At 47.6% G+C, this 7,422-nt stretch overlaps 1 non-coding gene across 1 annotated transcript; it reads right to left on the reverse strand.

Annotated features, from left to right (window-relative positions):
* Positions 1–7,011: 7,011 nt before the first annotated feature.
* Trnat-ugu (transfer RNA threonine (anticodon UGU)) lies at positions 7,012–7,086 on the reverse strand. The gene has a single exon. It is a non-coding gene; the product is annotated as a tRNA-Thr (tRNA).
* Positions 7,087–7,422: the final 336 nt, after the last annotated feature.

A 7,422-nucleotide genomic window follows, 5' to 3' on the forward strand; every position in this document is an offset into this window, starting at 1 on the left:
AAAACTATCCCACGATGCAAAGTTGACCCCTGCACGGTGCGGGGCACATTATTGCGTGCATTATGTAGTCGCCTGCCACCGTAGATAAAAGCCATTACGTATTTCAAGCGGAAATGTCACTAGGCGTCGTCGCAGACCTGGCAGACAGGATTCAGGTCGCAGTTGCGTCGACCTGCTGCACTGCAACAGCGAAAGCAGGCCACAGCACTTCGATAGTGATGCGCACAGTTTACAACAGCCTCAAATCCAAGATCGACGCCCTGAGTAAACAGATCAGTGAACTACTCTTTGACTAGTAAGCTAAGGGGCGTTTCCGTAAATGGTCGAGAAGCCGTACCTCCAAACCTTCTCACCAGCGGCGTCGTACACTTACTGTTATCACCGAAAGTTCTGAGACCAGGCCGACGAGTGCACTTCGCCGTGCTCTTTCCTCAGTCGCAAACTACAGTCAACTGGCCGCACACGATTGTCAGTCGCCGCCTCTGGACCTATTCATAAAATGCCGCAAAACAAGACGAAAACTTTTAGTCGCCATTGGTTCTGATCTATGTATTCTGACGCAAATCCTGTTACAAAAGTATCATCGTCGACCTTCATGCATCTTTCTGCGACTGACAACTTATCCATCACAAATTATGGAACACAGCACGTAGAATTATATCTGGGACTACGACAAGAGTTTACGTGCATTTCTACTGAGCAGATTTGACGGAAACGATTAGGGCCGAATATTTAGAGTATCATCGCCTACTGTCAGACTCGTCGATAGTATCACTGGCCCCTCGACAGCGCAGCAGTACACGACGCCAAAGTGATCCCGTCAACAGGTAGGAGATACCCTGAACCACTGCAGCTGTTCCCAGATATCATGCGTCCTCCAGTCGCCCCAAAACAGGTACATCACAGCACCACTCTTTTTAATACTACCACAGGCCCACAAATTTCATGTAGAAACACACGCCTAGCACCAGACCATTGCGCATGGTGTCCATGCGGAGATTATTGTGCACTTAATTCTCAGACAATACATGATCGTTACCCCGTAGCGTTATTGAGAGACTATGGCCATGCTGCACGTGGCACAACATGTTTAGCGTGTTATAGTACGCAAAAACTATATTCAAATTCCCATAGCTGAGAAAGATATAGCGAAGACGGTTGATATCATGCCGTTTGACCTTTTAGAAAGCCGGTTTAGGTTAAAAAATGCCGCCCAGGCATGGGAACACGTACAGCACTTACTCGAGGTTTCTAGATGCCTAGACAAATACGGTGTCATGTTGACCACTGCCAAGTGTGTTTTTGGGTAGGCAGAGATCACCTTCTTGGGCCACTTTATATCACCAGTGGGATCGTTGCCGTTATCAGAAAAAGTCGAAGCCATGTTACGTGTTCCACTCCTAGAGAACGTTAAATAACTGCGAAGATTCTTAGGAATTCTCAATTTTTATTGGCGCCATCTACCTCATTCAGCAGAACTGTAGGATCCTCTTACTGCAGCATTGTCTGGTCGTAAAGATAAAGGAAGAACACCAATACAGTGGACAGACGCAATGAATGCCGCTTTCGAATTAGCTAAACAAAACATGGGAAACGCAGCACTTCTTGTACAACCGGCATTAGGAACAGCTTGTGCGCTTGTACAACCGGCATTAGGAACAGCTTGTGCGCTTGCAATGGACGCCAGCCAAACCGCAATCAGCGCCGCAGTACAACAACATGCAGGCGACGCCTGGCAGCCCCTGGTGTTGTGTTCACGTGAACTCTCCCCAGCACAGCAAAATTGGAGCTTGTACGACCGCGAATTACTCGTGGTTTATGAGTCCATAACATACGATCGTAATCAGCTGGAGGAGTGGTAATTTGCAATCTATACAGACTAAAACCCCTCGTCTAAAGTAATGGCAAAATAACGAAAAGAGCTCGCCAAGACTGTATATCCAATTGGAGGTCATGGCACAATTTAGCACTGATGTGCGATATACGAGATCTGTTCAAAAAATTCCGAAACATTCGTAATATCGCACGAGGGGTGTGGTGGACCGAAATGCGGTTCGCATCCCATCACACGCCTGCGTTCAACGTATAACTGCCGGAAGTTTCATTACTGTACGTCTCTTAGTTATGCTGTACTGAGTAGAATTTGGAGATGGCAGAGTTACAGGAGCAAAGCATCTGCATTAAATTTTGCGTGAAACTCAAGAAAACCTTTACAGAGAGACACCAAATGATGCAGAAAAGCTTACGGTGATGAGAGCTGAAGCCGATCTCGTTGTTACGAATGGTTCACACGGTTAAAAATTGCTGTACGGAAGTTAAAGATGACCTTCGTTTAAGACGCCCTTCGACGACGCTCCTCCCAGAAACGTCAACGAAATTGTGCATGATAATTGCATACTGACTGTCCGAGAGATTGCAGAAGAATGTAACATTTCAGCTGGATCATGTTATGAAATCCTGACACAGCATCTTGGAATGCATCATGTTGCCGCCAAGTTCATCCCAAGGCTCACGAGTCAAGACCGAAAAGACCTTCGCTTCGCAATCTGTGAAGGGCTTTTGTATCGCGCAAATGAGAACTAGATGTTCCTTAAGAAAGTCATAACTGGTGATGAGATGAGGGTTTGCGATTATGATGCTGATGCAAACGTTAGATGCTTATAATGGGTCGGAGAAAGTTCTCCAAGACCAAAAATGCTTGTTAGGTCAGGTCAAATGTCAAAGCCACAGTGACAAACTGTTAATCGATGATACTATCGGGACGTATTGCGATGCTTGCGAGAAAATGTGAGAAGGAAACGACCTGAAGTGTGACGAAACAATTCATGGCTTTAGCATGACGTTAACGGATCCCCTCATTCATCCCTATTTCACAAAAAGCGAAATCGCTGTGCTGCCTCATCCTCCTTACTCTCCAGACCTGGCCCCGGCGGACTTTTTTTATTTAATTTCCAAAGCTGAAAACCCCGTTGGAAGGAAGAATATTTACAACGATAGACGAGATAAAAGAAAATTCGCAGACGGGGCTTCGCGCGATCCAGCAAGAGGCGTACCAAGACTGCTTCCGTAAGTGGAAACGGCATTGGGAGCGGTGTATCAATTGTAGAGGACAGTATTTCGAAGGAGACTATGCACAATAAGTGAAAGGTAAGTATAGAAAAATTTTGTGGACAAAGTTCCGGAATCTTTTGAACAGACCTCGTATATCATAATCGATAACATAGTGGCGGACTGCCTTTCCCGCGTGAGCGATATTGCGAAGGCGGTAGACATCACGTAGCTAGCCAAGGCACACGAATCTTACCAGGAGCTACCTGGAATTTTTAATAGACAACACATTCTATCTTCAACTGAGACTTAGCGTCGTTCGGGGACGAATGCCAAACCATATTGCAAGGTTTCGAATGGCAGAACTCGTCCTTTCGTACCTTTTGTGTTCTCAAATGTGTCTTCGATTCTTACACAACTTATGTCCCCCCACTGTCATGGCAAGAACTAAACTAGTAACCAACCGCTTTGTATGGCTACGAAATACGAAAATACTGTCGAACCTGGGCTCACGCATGTCCGCGATGTCAGTGCAGCAAGATTTCTCGCCATTAGGAGATTTTCAAGACTCAAGAGCATGTTTTGCAAATATTCACATTAATGTGGTACGACCATTAACCCTTTCAGATACCTTTTGACAGCGATTCACCGTTTTACTTGATGGCCAGAGGCTATACCAGTGGACAACATGTGTTGCATTGGGTATCCCGCTTCGGTTACCCACTTCACATTACGACAGACCGAGGTTTCAGTTCGAGTGCGAATTATTTGCCAAGCTGTGCAAATTTTGCGTCGCGGTGCACCACAAAACAACAAGCTACCACCCTGCAAGTAATAGTATGTTTGAACGATGCCATCTGTCGTTAAAAGTCGCACTAACGTGCCCTGAGTCAAAATGGACAACTGCGTTATCATTAGCCTTACTCGACCTGTGCAACATTTGCATGCCTGACCTAAACTCTTCGCCGGCTGAGATAGTACACTCCTGGAAATGGAAAAAAGAACACATTGACACCGGTGTCGCAGACCCACCATACTTGCTCCGGACACTGCGAGAGGGCTGTACAAGCAATGATCACACGCACGGCACAGCGGACACACCAGGAACCGCGGTGTTGGCCGTCGAATGGCGCTAGCTGCGCAGCATTTGTGCACCGCCGCCGTCAGTGTCAGCCAGTTTGCCGTGGCATACGGAGCTCCATCACAGTCTTTAACACTGGTAGCATGCCGCGACTGCGTGGACGTGAACCGTATGTGCAGTTGACGGACTTTGAGCGAGGGCGTATAGTGGGCATGCGGGAGGCCGGGTGGACGTACCGCCGAATTGCTCAACACGTGGGGCGTGAGGTCTCCACAGTACATCGATGTTATCGCCAGTGGTCGGCGGAAGGTGCACGTGCCCGTCGACCTGGGAGCGGACCGCAGCGACGCACGGATGCACGCCAAGACCGTAGGATCCTACGCAGTGCCATAGGGGACCGCACCGCCACTTCCCAGCAAATTAGGGACACTGTTGCTCCTGGGGTATCGGCGAGGACCATTCGCAACCGTCTCCATGAAGCTGGGCTACGGTCCCGCACACCGTTAGGCCGTCTTCCCCTCACGCCCCAACATCGTGCAGCCCGCCTCCAGTGGTGTGGCGACAGGCGTGAATGGAGGGACGAATGGAGACGTGTCGTCTTCAGCGATGAGAGTCGCTTCGGCCTTGGTGCCAATGATGGTCGTATACGTGTTTGGCGCCGTGCAGGTGAGCGCCACAATCAGGACTGCATACGACCGAGGCACACAGGGCCAACACCCGGCATCATGGTGCGGGGAGCGATCTCCTACACTGGCCGTACACCACTGGTGATCGTCGAGGGGACACTGAATAGTGCACGGTACATCCAAACCGTCATCGAACCCATCGTTCTACCATTCCTAGACCGGCAAGGGAACTTGCTGTTCCAACAGGACAATGCACGTCCGCATGTATCCCTTGTCACCCAACGTGCTCTAGAAGGTGTAAGTCAACTACCCTGGCCAGCAAGATCTCCGGATCTGTCCCCCATTGAGCATGTTTGGGACTGGATGAAGCGTCGTCTCACGCGGTCTGCACGTCCAGCACGAACGCTGGTCCAAATGTGGCGCCAGGTGGAAATGGCATGGCAAGCCGTTCCACAGGACTACATCCAGCATCTCTACGATCGTCTCCATGGGAGAATAGCAGCCTGCATTGCTGCGAAAGGGTGATGTACACTGTACTAGTGCCGACATTGTGCATGCTCTGTTGCCTGTGTCTATGTGCCTGTGGTTCTGTCAGTGTGATCATGTGATGTATCTGACCCCAGGAATGTGTCAATAAAGTTTCCCCTTCCTGGGACAATGAATTCACGGTGTTCTTATTTCAATTTCCAGGAGTGTATATGGAGAAGCTCTACCACTAATGGGTGAATTAATTGACCCAAGGGCAATCATGATAAATATCTGAAATGAATCAGATTTCGTTACTCACTTAAGGGAACGAATGTCACAAATCCGGTCACGTCAAGCATCGCGTCATGAAACTCCATTGTGCATTGAGAATTGCAATCCTGTACACATGTAATGCTGCGCAGAGATGGGATGAAATAAGCATTGACGCCTCCGTATACTGGTCTGCAACGTATCCTTATGAGAAGTGGAACAACTTTAGACAGTCTCATCAACGGAAAACCTAGCACTGTCTCAATCGATAGAGTGAAGACAGCTTTCATTTTACAAGAAACGGCACAACCGAATTCTCAACACAACCAGTCGCAGTCTACGACCGAAAGCCAACAACTTCCGCCGGAATCATCGCCGGTTCAACCACCACCCCATAAGCATTCCGGACGGCGGCACGATTCCTGGGCTGCGCTTCTTTTTCCACGAGGGGGAGTGACACGCAGCAGACCACAGCGACGGCAGGTGGACAGCTGATTCGCTCGACACTTGTCAGCAAGGTTCACACGCTGGCCTCCAGGAGCTCTGTGATCGATTGGTCTATTCTCCTTGCCACAGCGCGAAGTTCTATGACTACTAATTTCTGTGTTTTAATTCTAACTTGGTTACCGAACGAACTTGACGTTATGCGCTTTTCTGTTAATTAGTTACATAACAGTTCTCTGTGAACTGTTCTAACTATTCTGCATATGAACGTGTGTGATTATTCTGAATGAAACATAGTCTCAAGATACTGCATTATTTTTCATATCTGTTGTCCCTGTATTACAACTAAGCATTCGTATTAAGTTCGTAAGCCGAGCAACTGACTGCGACAACCTCTTTATAGCTGTACGGCTACTGTTTTCGCTTAGAGCTCTTGGCGCTTGGTAGCTGAAGGCAATCGAAAGCGCTGCCAGATATCAGGGAGTCCCTTAACATGATACGAGTGTCTTAGTAGTAAAGAATAAATGTATTAAAACTTCATGCATGATGCAACAATTTTTCACGCACCTCACTGTTTATGACATCATTCCTCTTGAACTATGTGTCTTTTATTCTGCAGCATAGTTGGATATTGTCTGCGAAATATGTTGCGAATATAGTTAGTAGCAAAGGAGTAACAAACTCAAACGTCAGTCATGATGTGGCAGTCTCATATACATCGAAAAAGTGTGAAGGATATCGAAACAAAATGGCAACATTTGGCACATCGAAAAGCACATCAAACGCCGAGAGAATTTATGCAGTAGGATACTCAGCGACTTTGCGACCAAACCAAAAGGCAAGAAAGTTTCCACTTATGTTTCCCAAATCGTGAGAAACAGAGTCTGAGCATTGGTATTGATGCAATGGAGACTAGGAGAGATAGATGCATTGAACGCAGAAAATACGCGGCTTCGACAACAAGTGGAAGCACTCACTACAACTACAGGACTCGCACAAAATTAGAATTATATATTATTACCTTCAGCTACTGACGGGAGATGATATATATCAACGGGGATAGGTGAAAATGTGTGCCCCGACCGGGACTCGAACCCGGGATCTCCTGCTAACACGGCAGACGCTCTATCCATCTGAGCCACCGAGGGCATAGGGGACAGTGCGACTGCAGGGACTATCTCCCGCACGCCTTCCGCGAGACCCACATTCTCACGTTATATGGCCACACATTACATTCGTAGTGTCCCTACCCAACACACTCATTACTCGTGGAAGACATTCTTACCAAGTCCCGTAAGAGTTCTGGTAATATGTGTGCATCCACACACAAGAAGAAGGTCATGGCCAGTATTGCCAGAACTGTATACTTATATGGATATGGTGTCTGCTCTTTCGGACATGAAGAAAAAAAGCCTTGAAATTTTAATAAGCTAAAACTCGGCTGAAGGCCACACAGAGTACTTGTAAAATACAAGGAGCGGCTCT

The sequence above is a fragment of the Schistocerca serialis genome, chromosome 1, assembly GCF_023864345.2.
Source record: "Schistocerca serialis cubense isolate TAMUIC-IGC-003099 chromosome 1, iqSchSeri2.2, whole genome shotgun sequence".
Lineage (NCBI taxonomy): Eukaryota > Metazoa > Arthropoda > Insecta > Orthoptera > Acrididae > Schistocerca > Schistocerca serialis.